This window comes from Lathyrus oleraceus, chromosome 5 (assembly GCF_024323335.1).
Source record: "Lathyrus oleraceus cultivar Zhongwan6 chromosome 5, CAAS_Psat_ZW6_1.0, whole genome shotgun sequence".
NCBI classification, from domain to species: domain Eukaryota; kingdom Viridiplantae; phylum Streptophyta; class Magnoliopsida; order Fabales; family Fabaceae; genus Lathyrus; species Lathyrus oleraceus.
In genome coordinates this window covers 299,495,543-299,511,909 of record NC_066583.1, presented here as the reverse complement: position 1 = coordinate 299,511,909, position 16,367 = coordinate 299,495,543, and positions in this window count along the sequence as shown.

Sequence of the window (16,367 nt, the reverse complement as noted above, 5' to 3'; positions counted from 1 at the left end):
GTAAATCCCCAATTTAAAAACCTAAATGCACAACATTGCAAACTCCCGAAATTGCATGCAACCTCAAGGTTCCTATCACACCTATCCTATTTACCATTCAAATTTGGAAATAAATAATGCAACAAAAGAAACATGCAATAGGGCAAACCTTGAGGTAAACGGATTTGGAAAGGAGAAGTGGGAAGTGTTTGCAATTGACCGACACACAAATGTTGTTGATATGGATGCACAGTAGAGAATTTGAGAAGGCAAATCGCACTCTTCAGCAGAGCAGTTTAGAAGAATTTTTAGGGTAAGGGCAAAACTGCCCTGCTGAACTGTTTAAATAGAACAGTACTGGTGCGCTCGCTACTGCCTCGCCTAGCGAGCAGCCAGCGAGAGCGCTCGCTGCAGCCTCGCCTAGCGAGCTGCAAGCGAGCATGACAGCAAGTGCTTTTGCAAATGCAGCACTTGCATGTCATCCAGCCTGAAAAAGCACACAATACTCATACAACATCAAACATAAAACAGGAAATACTTACAATGTTGGGGTGCCTCCCAACTAGCGCTTGTTTAACGTCGGCTAAGCTCGACGGTGCGATGCTCACAGAGGAGCATCGAGCGGCTGAGCACAACTCTCGCAATCCACATGACCGCCGAGATACACTTTCAATCGTTGGCCGTTCACGGTCCAACTGTCTTTCTCGTCCATGTCTTCAATGATAATGGCCCCGTATTCTTTTACTTCTTTCACCCGAAATGGCCCGGACCATTTTGATTTCAACTTCCCGGGAAACAACTTCAACCGGGAGTTGAACAATAAGACCAATTGTCCGGGCACGAATTCTTTGGTTCGGATCTTCTTGTCATGATATTTTTTTGCTTTTTCCTTGTACAACCAACTTGAGTGGTATGCGGCATTGCGCATCTCCTCCAACTCAAGTAGTTGTACTTTCCTTTTGTTACCGGCCAACTCATGTTCAAAATTTAGAAATTTTAGGGCCCACAAGGCCTTGTGCTCCAATTCAACCGGCAAATGGCAAGTTTTACCAAATACCAATTGAAACGGAGTTAGGCCAATTGGAGCTTTAAAGGCCGTACGGTAGGCCCATAATGCTTCGTCCAATTTTTGGGACCACTCTTTTTTAGAATTAGACACGGTTTTTTCTAGGATTCTCTTAATCTCTCGATTAGAGACCTCCGCTTGCCCGTTAGCCTGAGGGTGGTACGGAGTTGTCACCCTATGCGACACACCATAATGTTTTAGAATTGTTTCCAAAGGTGCATTGCAAAAGTGTGACCCTCCGTCACTTATCAACACTCGGGGTGTTCCAAAACGGGAAAAGATGTTTTTCTTTAAAAATTTTATCACTGTTTTGGCATCCGCCCGAGGTGAGGCAATCGCCTCAACCCACTTAGAGACATAATCAACAGCTACAAGCATGTACTCATTCCCGTAAGAGGGTGGGAAAGGTCCAACAAAATCTATGCCCCAACAATCGAACACTTCCACTTCTTGGATATTTTGGAGAGGCATCTCATCTCTCTTACCTATCCCACCACTTCTTTGGCAACTGTCACAACTTTGCGCATGGGTATGTGCGTCTTTAAAAATAGTTGGCCAATAAAATCCCGATTGAAGAATTTTAGTGGCCGTTCTAACCCCATTATAATGACCTCCATAAGGCGAGTTGTGACAATGCCAAAGGATGCTCTGGGCTTCATCACCAGTTACGCATCTCCTTAACAGGTTATCGCTACCCAACTTAAACAAGTATGGGTCATCCCAAACATAATACTTCGCATCCGAAAGGAACTTCCTCTTTTGGTTCGAAGTTAGATCGGCCGGCACACAACCACTAGCCTTGTGGTTTGCAAAGTCTGCAAACCACGGCCTAACTTGAACCTTAAACAATTTTTCATCAGGAAATTCTTCCCGGATTTCCTTTTCAGATGCGGTAACCTCGACATTCACCAAGCGGGATAAATGATCCGCTACCAAGTTTTCCGACCCCTTCTTGTCTTTAATTTCGACATCGAATTCTTGTAACAAGAGGATCCAACGGATGAGCCTTTGCTTCGAATCCGGCTTGGTCAGCAGATATTTAATCGCCGCGTGGTCGGTGTACACCACGACTTTAGACCCTATAAGATAGGACCTAAACTTTTCTAGCGCATACACTATTGCGAGTAGTTCTTTTTCCGTTGTGGCATAATTTATTTGAGCCTCGTTAAGAACCTTACTCGCATAATGTATAGCATGAAAAATTTTGTCCTTTCTTTGGCCAAGTACCGCTCCAACGGCATAGTCACTCGCGTCACACATTAGTTCAAAATTTTCCTTCCAATCGGGAGCGACTATTATTGGAGCGGTAACCAATTTTTCTTTTAAAACCTCGAAAGCTTGCAAACAATCGTCGGTGAAGAGAAATACCTGATCTTTGGCGAGTAAATTGCTCAAAGGTTTAGCCACCTTTGAGAAGTCCTTGATGAAGCGCCGGTAGAACCCCGCGTGCCCCAAAAAACTACGGATGCCCTTCACATTGACCGGAGGGGGTAATTTTTCAATTACATCAACCTTAGCTTTATCCACTTCAAGCCCCCTTTTAGAGACTTTGTGGCCTAGCACAATCCCCTCGGTCACCATAAAGTGACATTTTTCCTAATTTAGCACCAAATTAGTCTTCACACACCTTTCCAACACCGTCTTCAAATTTGCCAAGCATAGACTAAACGTCCCACCAAACACCGAGAAGTCATCCATGAAGACTTCCATTGTTTTCTCTATTAGATCGGCAAAAATAGCTTGGACACATCGTTGGAATGTCGCCGGCGCATTGCAAAGCCCAAAAGGCATTTTTCTGTATGCGAACACTCCAAACGGACACGTGAAAGCCGTCTTCTCATGATCAACCGGGTCAACCGCAATTTGGTTGTACCCGGAGTAGCCGTCTAAAAAACAGTAGTATTGTTGGCCCGATAGTCTTTCAAGCATTTGATCCATAAATGGGAGTGGAAAATGGTCCTTACGAGTCGCGGTATTCAACCGTCTATAATCTATACACATTCTCCATCCCGTGGCAACTTTAGTCGGGATCAATTCGTCTTTGTCATTACGGATTACGGTCATTCCACCCTTCTTCGGAACCACGTGCACGGGACTAACCCACGGACTATCCGAGATCGGGTAAATCATTCCCGCATCCAAAAGCTTCACCACCTCCTTTCTTACAACCTCTTTCATTGTAGGATTTAAGCGGCGTTGTGGTTGAGCCACCGGCTTGAAATCCTCCTCCATCAAAATCTTGTGCATACAATAGGATGGACTAATTCCTTTAAGATCGGAAAGAGTCCAACCCATAGCTTCTTGATTGGTCTTTAGCACAAATATAAGACGGGCTTCTTCTTCAATTGTCAAAAGGTTGCTTATGATAACCGGCTTGTCCTCGGTATCATCAAGGAATACATATTTCAAAGTCGAAGGTAACTCTTTTAATTCAATTGACGCTTTCTCGTCAATTACCTCCTTCTTCAAATTTTCTTCCTCTACTTCCCACGGTTGTAGGTCTTCCAAGCTATCAAGTTCCTTCAAGCATTCCTCAAGAGCTAGCTCCTCTTCAACAGTGAAAACCTCCAATGAGTCGTCGAGAGCTAACTCCATAGGAGATATCTCGTGAATATGCTTTGAAACTTCCATAATAGCGTCTTCGATCACATCGATTCGAAAGCTATCATGTCTATCTTTGGAATGCTTCATCGCCTCGAATAGATCAAAGGTGACCTCCTCATTTTGAACACGCACCTTCATTAAACCGTCATCAACATCAATCATCATTCTTGCGGTCTTCATGAATGGTCGGCCCAATATGAGCGGAGCATCATCATCTTCCTCCATATCAATTACAATAAAATCCACCGGGAAAAAGAATTTGTCGACCTTCACCAACACATCTTGGGCTACGCCATGAGGATGGGTCGTCGACTTATCCGCCAATTGTAATGTCATTCGGATGGACTTAATCTCGATGTTGCCAAGCCTCTTGATAATTGACAAAGGTATAAGATTTATGCTCGACCCCAAGTCAATAAGTCCCTTTCCGACATACACATCACCAATTTTAACCGGCAATGTAACTCTTCCCGGATCAACCTCTTTCTTAGGAAGCGTCCTTTGAATGATGGCACTACAGCTCGCATCAAGGACGATGGTCTCCGGTTCCGTATACCTCCGCTTTTTGGTTAGTATGTCCTTCATGAACTTGGCATACTTTGGCATTTGTTCCAAAGCTTCAGCAAACGGAATGTTTATTTGTAATTGCTTAAAAATATCCATGAACCGGGCGTAATGCCGTTCATTTCCCTTTTGGAAGAGGCATGAGGGTAAGGAAGGTTTTGGACAGGAGTAGCGCTCACTACCTCCTTCCCTTTCGCTACTCTAGCGCTTTTCCATCTCGGCTTCTTCACTACCTCCCTTATTACCTCATCATTTTTATTCTCCTCAATCTCCACATTTTTTTCATTTTCAACTTCACCATTATTTTTATTCTTTTCAACTACTTCCTCATCACTCCACACTCCTACTTCACCATCAACATTTTCTTCCACTATCTCCTCCTCAATCTCCTTCTCTTTCTCTCTTTTTTCACTCTCCACTCTTTTTTCGTTTTCACTACCCAACTCCCTTCCACTTCTCGTCACAATCGCCTTACAATGCTCCTTAGGATTTGTTTGCGTATTGGCCGAGAAAGAAGGACCGGTTTGTTGTTCAGCTAGTTGCTTGGCAAGTTGCCCAACTTGAGTTTCAAGATTTTTTATGGCCGCGTCATTACTCTTTTGATTGGCCATTGACATTTGCATGAATTGCGTCAATGTCTCTTCCAATTTAGAATTGACTACCGGCGGTTGTTGAGATTGATACGGATTTTGGGGAGGATTTTGACGGCTAGAAGAACCACCTCCATAACCTTGGTTATGATAATAGTTGCTTCTAGGTTGGAACCCTTGGTTCCCTTGGAATTGTTGTTGTTGTTGTTGAGGGTGCGGTTGATAAGGTTGTTGTTGTCTTGGTTGATAGTCCCGTTGATTGGCCATGTAATTTACTTCGTCAAAACCGGGAGGTGGACAAAATCCGGTGTCATGTTCACCTTTACAAAGTTCACAACAAGCTATTTGTTTAGCTTTTGACGGTTCTCTTAACTCTTTGATTTGTTGCGTTAAAAGTTCCACTTGTTGTGAGATGAGCTTGTTTTGGGCAAGTATGGCATCATTCGTCCCTAACTCAAGCACTCCCGCCTTCTTCAAAGAATTTCCACGACTTTGACTTTGAAGATCATTCAAAGCCATACGGTTGATAATGTTGGTGGCTTCTTCGGCACTCTTTGACATCAACGAGCCACCCGAGGTGGCATCCAACAACGTCTTACAGTTTGGTTGAAGTCCATTTCTGAAGATATGGATTTGAGTTAATTCATCAAATCCATGCCCTTTACATTTTCTTAGCATGGACTTGAATCTCTCCCACGCTTCATTCAACGATTCACTGGTTCCTTGAGCAAACACCGAGATGGCCGTCTTTGATTCCATGAATCGGTTATGAGAGAAAAATCTTTCAATGAATTTCTCCTCTAACACATTCCAATCTGTCATTACGGCAGGTGTTTGATCGAGGTACCAGTCCTTTGCTTTACCGAGCAAAGCGTGAGGAAATAAACGTCTGAACAACGGAAGCTCCTGAGCCTGATCCACTCCGGCAGCCAATGCTATCTCATAGAATTTTGTGAGAAAAGCAAATGGGTCTTCGTGGTCCATTCCGGTGAATGGACTCCCATACAATAAATTCAGAGTTCCCGTCTTCATCTCAGCTTGCCTTCCAGTTTGGTTGGCAAACTGAGCGGTGTTCCTTGGACTGTTGATACATGGAGTAGAAATCGGTGGTGGTGGTTGTGGCTCCATGTTTGGTACGAATGGGTGTGGATTTGTGGTTGAAGAACTTTCTCCTTGCTCTTGGCGTTGCCTAGCCTGTTGCCTCCTACGTCTTGTTTTGCTATTGAGCCTCCTTGCGGTTCTCTCGATCTCCGGATCAAAAAGAAGTTCGTCCACAGGGATTTTCCCTCGCATAAAACGTAAGCTGCACACTAAACCAAACGAATTACAAGCACAAGTCAAAAATTCACAAGCTAAAACTTAAACAACCAATGCGATGCTCGCAATATCAATTTACAATCCCCGGCAACGGCGCCATTTTGTTGAGACAGTTTTTAAGTGTCGGGTTTTGTTATCGTATCCACAGAGATTGTAAGATATCACTGCCGTTCAATGGTTGAATTAATCTTAACTTAATGTAACACTAGGGTTTTGGTTTTAATCAAGTTATCTTGCATACAAAGTAATTAATTGCGGTAAAAGTTATGTTTTGATTAATATGAGAAATATTGTCAAAGTTAGGTTTCAATGATTACATTTGCTTTGCATGTATTTGCTCGGTCAACAATCTTATAAACTCCTTTAGATGATAAATAATTTCACAAAGTCCTCTCAATGCGTTTCTCTCGAACACCCATTGTGAGTTTTGTCATTTTGATCCATTGTTTCTCTCGAACACAATCTATCAAAAAGACAACGTTTTGGTTCAACCTTATGGTGAACAAAATCATTCGTTACTATCTCTAGCTAACAAACAAGTTTGGATGAAAACCTAGGTCAAGAATCGGTAAACATCTCTCGATCAAATACCAACACAAAGAGTTTTAAATAGAAACAAAGTTTTCATCATATATTTACCGTTAAAGAGTTTACAAATGAGGATCCTTACATTTACACACAAAGCTTGGAAATCACCTACATCTAACCTTGACAAATGGAGACTTAGCTACTCATTTTCATGGTAGCTTGGTCGGCAAGTAAGAAAAGAGGGTTGATCAACATCCAAGTCGAATGATCGAAGTTGGATGGGAATCCACCTTCTTTTTGTGGAAGATGGTTGCTAGATGAAGAGAAATGAAATTAGGGCATAAAATCTCCCACAAAGCAATGCTGTAAAATATCTAAGAGAAAGTACAAAAAAATGGAAAAGTTGGTAAAAAGTGGTATGGGCTCAAAAAGTGGCACCTGCTACTTATAGACAAGTGCAGGACTGTCACGTTCGCTAGGCGAGCAGAATGGCTCGCCTAGCGAAGGCCAAAAATGGGCACAAAATGCCCCTGCGCCCAGAGAAAACTGGGCCTGTGGAACTGTCATGCTCGCCTAGCGAACAGACCTTCGCCTAGCGAAGAACTCGCTTCAACCTTCGCCCCAGCGAGGTTGAGAGGTTTTGCTACTGGAATGCTCGCTGGGGACTCGCTAGAGCCTCGCCTAGCGAGCTAGTGCTGGCTGCTCTTTTCACCAAAACAGACTGAATTCGCTGCCACTTCGCCTTCAGTTCGCCTAGCGAATTAATTAACCAATTTACTGGAGCCTTTCGCTAGGAGCTCGCCTAGCGAAGGTTTTGCTTCGCCACATCCTCGCCTAGCGAGCTGGCAGATAGAATGCTTGTGAACTTGGTTCCTTTGCCAATTTTCTTGTGTCTTCATTTTCAATTAGTTCATGCCTTTTCCTGCACAATAACACACAAATCAAAGGCACCAAGCTTGCTTATCAATGTGATGCATTCTATGTAAAATGAATGTGGTTTTGACCACATTAGCAAGGAATAAGAGTGAAAGATGCCCACATATGATAGCTCAAAGAAGCACTTTTGGGCATCTAACAGTTTAGTACTTTATAAGTAAGATGACCCATACACCTATCACCTTAAGATTTTGGATGAAAATGTGGTTCCCTTTCACCTGTTTGGGTGATTCTTTGACCTTTAGATAAGTGTTTGATCCAATGTGTATGCTTCCCTCTCATGATGATCCATCAGAAAATACTTTTTTCTTCTACATCTTTCATATTTGTTGATGAGATAGAGAAAATTATATAATTTTGAGGTTTCCAAATTATTCAAACTACATAATGTGAAATCATAGCAAGTTCACTCCTGATCTTAGTCCTACCACCTAAAGGGAGAATAAACTAAAAATGGAGCCTAGGATCCCTTGGGAGAACCACTAATCACCCAAACTAATGAAAGATCTTATATCACACTGACATAACTATCTTACAAGTGACAAATAAATGAGAAACTCACTTTACTCTATCTGCATCCAAAGGGCAAGAGATTTCAAGCAAGACAACATTAAGGGGGCCTAACTATCTTCTTTGAAGGAAAATCAATCTTCCAAAAGTTGTCAAGAGAAGATCACCACTTTAAAGGGGTCCAACTATCCCAAATGATAGAAAAGGTCAAATTTGAACTCTTAACATAGAGAGCGAAGAGATTATTAAGAACAAGGAAAATCTAATAGACAAAGGCGACAACGAAAAAAATCTTGTCTTTACTTAGGGATGGAAAGCGTGTGACTCAAAAGCGAGGCAAATCAACTTAGATGTCTGGGCACAAAAGTCAAATTCGCTCCATTTACTAACGAGTTGGCGGGTTGGCAAACTGATCCACCAAACTTTTTTCTTTTTTTTTCTTTCCAATTTGATTTACTACTTTATTTACAATTTTAATATGATTTACTGCTCTATTTACGGTTTGATTTACTATTTTATTTACAAACTTTTATACCTTATTGATTTTTGATTCCATATGTCATCACCTTCCAAATAATAACACACACTTTTAAGAGTCACTGAACAATAATATATATACAAAATATTGTAGTATTTTACTAACCAATAACTTTTTTTTTACTATTTAATTACTTTTCAATTTTTAAATTCCTATCTCATAAATTATTAGTTTTCATGGTTGCAACTAGCATTCATTATCACATTAAGCAAAATAACATAAAAACAAGTTTTCAAATTCATAGCGACCTTAGATATAAGTATTTAAATTCTAGTTTTTTATCAATAAAGAAAAAATATTAGTGGGTTGGCATCCTCAATACACTTGTCAAATTTCATTCTAAATAAAAAAAAAAAAAAAAAAAACTCAGGAGCAAAACCCACTCCATCTTATTTTTAAAGGGATTAGGTGACACAGACTAACTTAAGGCAATAAATCAAAAAATTTAACTTGACCCAACAGTTACAAAAGAAAAGTAAAAATTTAGGGACAAATAGCAACCGTTAACTACAAATTCCGGAAGAATTAAGGAATCTTCATTTTTTCTTAATGAGAAAAAAATCACGATCCGACATATCCGATCCATTTTGTCATCCCTATCTCTACTACGGCGACAACACCATTCATCTATATTAAGATTGAGATAAGAGAATATTAGAATTTTTGTTTATATAATTAGGGACTAGGTAGTATATATATATATATATATATATATATATATATATATATATATATATATATATATATATATATATATATATATATATATATATATATATATATATATATATATATATATATATATATATATATATATATATATATATATATATATATATATATATATATATATATATATATATATATATATATATATATATATATATATATTCCAATGACTGTCTTAATTAATTAATACAAATAACTATTAGCACAGGTTAATTATCCTTTTTCAATTACGTTTTAGAAATTAGATTAGATCGACTAATTTAATTAGTTGAGGTTGAATAAAAAATTGATTAGGCGTTCAATTCGTTTAATCCACAAAAACAAGTCGGTTTGTTATCTTTCTTGAAAAACCAATTCAAATTGATTAATTTTATTTTAGCATTGTTGTTTTGTTTTTATTTTTCACTAGAATACACATTTTAGCCAAATAAAGCTCAAGGCTATGTTATATACAAATATATAACATGTACATTTTTATTATTTTACTTTTGACTCACAAATTTATATGATTATCCAACTTTTTAATTTAAAGGGATATGGTTTAAATTTATTAACAGTTATAAAATAACCATTAATATAACTTTTATTATATATATATTTTTTAAAATAACATTAATAAATAATAATATGAACAAACTAGTAGTATCAATTTTCTTCAACCTGAATCAGAAATTTTTACTACTAATCAACTTTCTTGAGAAAATATGAGATTCAACCTCAAATTCACCTCAAATATATGTATTTTACTTTTAATTTGACACTTTCAAATATATTAGTAAGAGGGTTACCAAATGCAAAATCAATCGAGTTTTATTAAAAATTATGAAATGAATTTTGTAGCAAATTGACATGTGTGGCAAATCAAAATAAGTCTTTTTCAAAGCCATAGGTACAAGTATATGTACCTAACAAAACACCAATAGTGTGGACTATGTCTTCATTATCATTGGCAATATAGGAAATGTACATGTCTATACTTTATGTAGTAACTTTTAGGTATCTATGAAAGGCAATGTATATGATACAAAACCTCTTCAACGTGTTAAATAGCGTGATTTGCGGGGCCTGCTAATAGATCTATTTTCGTCCCTTGATAAATATTTCAAGGTGCTAGTTGTATATTTGACATAAATCAATAAACTTAATTTAATGAAATTTCAACGTCAAGTTATGACAAGTTGATTTGTCACGTATATTCGTGGCAATTATTTGTCTCAAATATGCAATGAAACAGGTTTAGGCGTGGGTGGGTGAACATTTAAAAACTCTAAATAGTGATTTATGTCAATGAATACGTTATCAACAATATTGTGCCCTTAGAGGTAGACAACATTAATTATGTTTCCCGTTATAAATAAACCTAAGATTATTAGTCTTGTGACGAGTATTGAATCTTAAACAGATACCTTGATTAGTGAAGGGTCATTCTAATTGATACACCTTCATTAAAAAAATAGAACCGTGCCCATCAATAAGAGAACCTATATCTAACAGCTCTTCGATCAATGAGAAATCTCATCTTGTTAATGGAAATTCTCTATTATAGTGATCATTTTATACTATTTTATAATAGTATCTGCCACAAGTAAGGAAAAGTATAAATAAACTTTTAAATTTTTTTATTTTCAGAAAATAAAATCACTTTCGTATTATTTAGTGTTTGCTTTTAGTAAATCGAGTCAAAAGCTTTTGTTCATTTAAATGATTAAATTCGGAAAAGAAAATAGATATTTTATACACAAAAAAAACTATATTTGTGTTTGGGTATTTGATAGTTAAATGCAAAGAAAATGGGTGAAAATCTCAATAACAAATAAAACAAAGAAAAACAATAAAAATAATTAAATAAAGTGCTATGATTAAAGAATTATAAAAGGGACGTAAATTCATACATGTTTTTTTTTTACAAAGTTTTTTCTCTCTATGACTTGGATACTCGAGTTCTATAGAGGATATTGATAAAATTTGTAAACCATTCTTACATGAATGAAATCTGCTTATATACTACATTTTCATAACTGTCGATAACGGTGTACTCTTCATCACTCGAAATGTAGACCATTACGTGACCTTTTATCCTCTATTTTGCTTCCACGTGTTGGTCTTTGAAACGGTCTCTAAATTGCTCTTGTCGAGGAGTTTTTCTATCAAACCCTGTAGTGGTGTCGAAATGTGATTAAACTGCTTGTGTTTTAACTTACGTATTTATTTTATTGCCCTCAATCCTATCAAATATGTCAAATCACTGCAAACCTTTTCGAAATTCTGGACATGTTTTGAAGAGAGAGTGATCATAATCTTGTGGATCTATTCCTGAGATTCCTCCAAACCAGGTTTCGTGGGTCTCCATGTTGTCTAATACCTGAATTCCAGAAAACGCTAAGTCCAAAAACACTTGGTAGGAAAGTCGAACTCACCACCTCAGTCAAAGTAATCCACATGTCAAAATTGTTGGTAAACCATCTCATGCTTTTGTATCACACTTTCATATCAAAAATGCTAAACTAAAATCTTCAGGCTAACAGATGTCCCCAAAAATGTCACTTTCGATCATGTTTGTAATATGGAAGAAAGTTGGAATTTTTAATAACTCTCAACATTGTCCATGGATGTACGTATATGTCATCGTCATAATAACTACTTTCCCCAAACCGTCACACCAAGAACGTGTGTGCGACATGTCATCATCATTCCAATTTACTAGGCCATCACGAGCCATAAGAATTGACCATTTTAAAAACAAATCTTAATTCAGAAAATCAAATGTTAGTGGGTCTTAATTTAGATGGGGAAACTGAAAAGTTTCACTTCACAAGCTATATATAGACCCTCATTCGTTATTTCTTCTTTTTCGCCAACTTCTTCTTCTCTGAACCCTAAGAGCCTTTTCACTTTTCTGCAAACTTAACTTCAACAATCTTCTTCTTAAGTTCTAACAACAATGGATTCCTCTGGTTCGAAGAAATAACTTCATATCCCATCTGCTTCTGATCTTCAAGAACATATGTTCATCCACAATTAAAGCGACATTCTTGAACCTCCGATAGAGAAGGAAAAGAGCATTATTTGGGATTCCCAAGTATTAATATCTTTTTTCATTTCTGGAAAAGTTCATGCGTTCTTGGTTCCATTTCCCATATTCATTGTAGAACCTGATAAATTAAAGAAAAATTTTCCTTGCCATCGTCGTTGCAAATATCGTGCATTTGAAGACACTATATATGAATTAGGTTTTATGAGTTCACCCTTACGTGTGTTCCGCTCTTCTCCTACCATCAGCAATGAAGCTTATATCAATTGGTTGGACATAGTAAAAAAGAAAAAAAAAAGAAAAAATATGGAAAAATCAAGGTATATATGACTTGATTCACTTGTCTATAACTGATCCTAAATACAACCATGATATGTACATTTCAGCTCTATACTTTTGGGAGGGTTCGACCAACACCTTTCAACTCCGCTATGGAATGATAACCCTCACTCTTTTTTATGTGGCTGCTTTTACTAGTCTTCAACCAATTGGGGATACCCTCGACCCCATTCTCAAAAGTAAAATCAAGCCTAAGTTTTATTTCACCCGTCCAGGCTTCAGTAATTATATTGAAGACCATCACGAGGACGATGAAGAGATTTCTTATTATGAACACATTGCCTTCCTCATCCTCTGGCTATCCGACTTCATCTTTTGCTCTGTTTCTCTACAGAAAGCCAAGAAGTTCATAACTTTGGCCACTCAGGTCCATGAGGGGAAAAACACTTGTCTCAACAAACTAATCATAGGTTCCCTTTATGAAACGTTAGGGATTACTGCCTCCGAAATAAAATCCATAAACCATCCTGATGACTAGCTTTTGATATCACGCCCCATGTGGCTCCTACAACTCTATCTTAATGTCATTTTCAAACCCTCTTTGAAGGTCACCATCCCATATGATTTGACAAGATAAGTTGAAAATAGACAGGCCGAAGGCACTAGGCTCGTTCTACTTACTCTAGAAGATACCAGTCGTTCAACTAAAAAGGCCTTCAAAGACTATTTCTTTATGTACGTTGACTGCTGCATTCATTTCTTCCATGGCCCCATTTGTCAATCAAAGATATGTGTTAGATTGGTTTAATAGATAATTTCCAACTCTTTCTCCTGAACACCATTCTAAAGCCCTCGACATTTGAGCAGCCTTCCTTACACTCACTCTCATATCGACTAAAACTTCAATAGAGAAAGTTGGCATGGGACTTGTCAGTTCTCAACCAAACCTGGTGCCCAGACAACTTAGATTTAGCTAATTTCTACCAAAGTCCCTTTTTATTCATAAGGACGTGTCATACCCCAAAATTTGCCTGTTAATTTTTATGATAAATTGATTCATGCATGGCATTCATTTCACATTTGCATTCATTCATTAGCATACATTCTCATATAAATTATAAATTTTAATTTATTTATTATGTGATACAGATATAAAAAATAATAATGATTTTGGTTATCTGTATGATATAAATAAATTTTATATATATAAATAAAATAGTTTTAATTTAATGATAAATAAAAATAGATTTGAATTTTAATTGTATAATTAAAATTTTAAATTAATTTTATTTGTTAAAGCTCATTAAATTATAATAACTATTTTTTATAATTTAGTGACTCATGTTCCATTTATTCATTATTTATAAATAGTATTTATTTAGTAATTCACGTTTTTACTTCATAAAATTTATTTATAAGAGTAACATTTTTTTAAAAAAAGGCCCATAAATTATAAAATAATTTTGGTTGATATAAGTAAGAATAATTTTGATTTTTTTTAAATGATGAAAGTAAAAATAGAAATATGTTTAAATTTTAATTCAATTATGTAACTAAAATTTAAATTAATTTTTATTTGTTAAAAGTTATTTAAATTATTCATTATTTATAATAATATTTGTATTTAATAAATATTTAGCAAGGTTAAACCCTAACTCTCCTAAAGTATAGGAAGGGATCCAAATATTTAGCAAGGTTAAATCCTAACTCTCCTAAAGTATAGGAAGGGATCCAAATATTTAGCAAGGTTAAACCCTAATCCACACCGTTATAAATACTTCATATGGCTGCAGCAAGAGGGAAGAGAAAAAAGAGGAGAGATACAGGAGAAGAAGATACACAAGGCAATGCAGAAGCAAGAAGATTCACGGGCAGGGAAAAGAGAAGCAACCATAAAGCACTCATATCTTGAGTAAGAACAACACACATACAGTGAGCAAGCTAGAAGAATCAAATCCTCAGTAAGTGTTCATTATGGAATTTGCATCCAGCATGATTACCTTGCAATACTCCTTAATTCATGCATGAATAATATTGGTTTAATATATATATTGAGATGATGTATTCATGGTTTGGTGGATGTTGATATTGCTTTATTCAAGTATGCATCTGTTCTTGATATGTCATAGCATGTTGGAGAAATTCTGTTTGCATGATTAAAGAATTATATCTGCCATTTAATTATTATTATATGAGTGTCGTTTCTAGCATGATTATGTTTATTTCACATGCTGTTATTACATAATAATGATGATGATGATATAATGGTGATAATATAAATCATTGGTTGTCTTTAACATGTATGTGTAAGGTTTATTTTATCATTATCACTTGCAGTAAAGAGAACTAATACATGAGTAAAATAATATAAGCTTCTTGATTTGTGCATGGCTATTTTTATTATTGCATGATGATTACATATGATCTTATTTTATGTGTGTGGTTTGATATAAGATGAAGTTATAGGTTTGTTGTATTCACATGAAAGAAACAGCATGAGAAAAAATAAAGTAGCTTGCCGTAAGAGAGAAAGTTGTAACATGCATGGTGGTGTTGTGTCAAAATGGAAAAATCCATGTAGAATTAATATATATTTTAATGAAGGCGAATAAATAACGAATGAACCAACATGGCTCATTGGTAGCTCCCCCCTCACTGCAACGTAGAGGTCCTAGTTTCGGTCCCCCAAGACCTATTTTTTAGCTTTTCAGTGTTTTACTATGTTTACTCCCTTTCCACTATAATTAATTAAAATGGGCTATTTTGAATAATAAAAATCTAATTATATATTTTTTTCCTCTTTTCTTTTAAAATTTCTATCAATTTAGTCTAAGTTTTTCCATAAATTCATTAAAAAAAAGTTTCTATTATTATAGACTAAAAATATTCTTAATTCATTCTTAAATTTAGTTTATTTATTTCATTTGTCATGAACTTTCTATGTAATAGATTTAATTAGAATTTTTTTTTATTTCTTTCTTTTTAGTTTAATTAGGTTTTATTATTTTGTATGCCCTTTTAATGTTGTACCCCCCATCCCGAAGCCATGTAATAGCGTAGTCTTATTTTCCGCACTTTAATTTTTCCATACTATGAATATAACTAGATGTATGCTAATAGGATTGCATGGAAAGATAAATAATCGAACTTAGATAAATTAATTCAAGATAATATATCATTTCCACACTTGCACCTCTAGGGTAACGCTCTTTTTGTTGCCTTACGATATTACGGTCATGTCCCGCGAATGTGGGGATACCCTTAGCAAAGACCCTTTCGATTAAATCATCATCATCCCTAAACAGATAAGTCATAGTCCCTTCGATCAAAAGGTCAATGTCCCTACAAGATAAATCATAGTCCCTCGAACGTTGCCTTCAAATATATGACCTTGTCCCTCGAACGTTGCCTTCGAATATATGACTTTGTCCCTCGATGACCCTTCGTTGTAGCCTACGATTAAATGATGATCGTCCCTTCGAATGCTAAGGTATCCTTACAAATGTTGTCTTCAATAGCCAATCGACGACCCCACGATGTCCCTTTACATCCAAAGGATAAGACTACTTACTTCTCAATAGTAAGGACAGTTTTACCCTCCTAAGGATAGGAAATACCTATAAAGACTTTGGTTAGGTATAACTCTTATATGCTTGCTCACAGCTTAAAATACTTTTCACACCTCACACTTTTCAA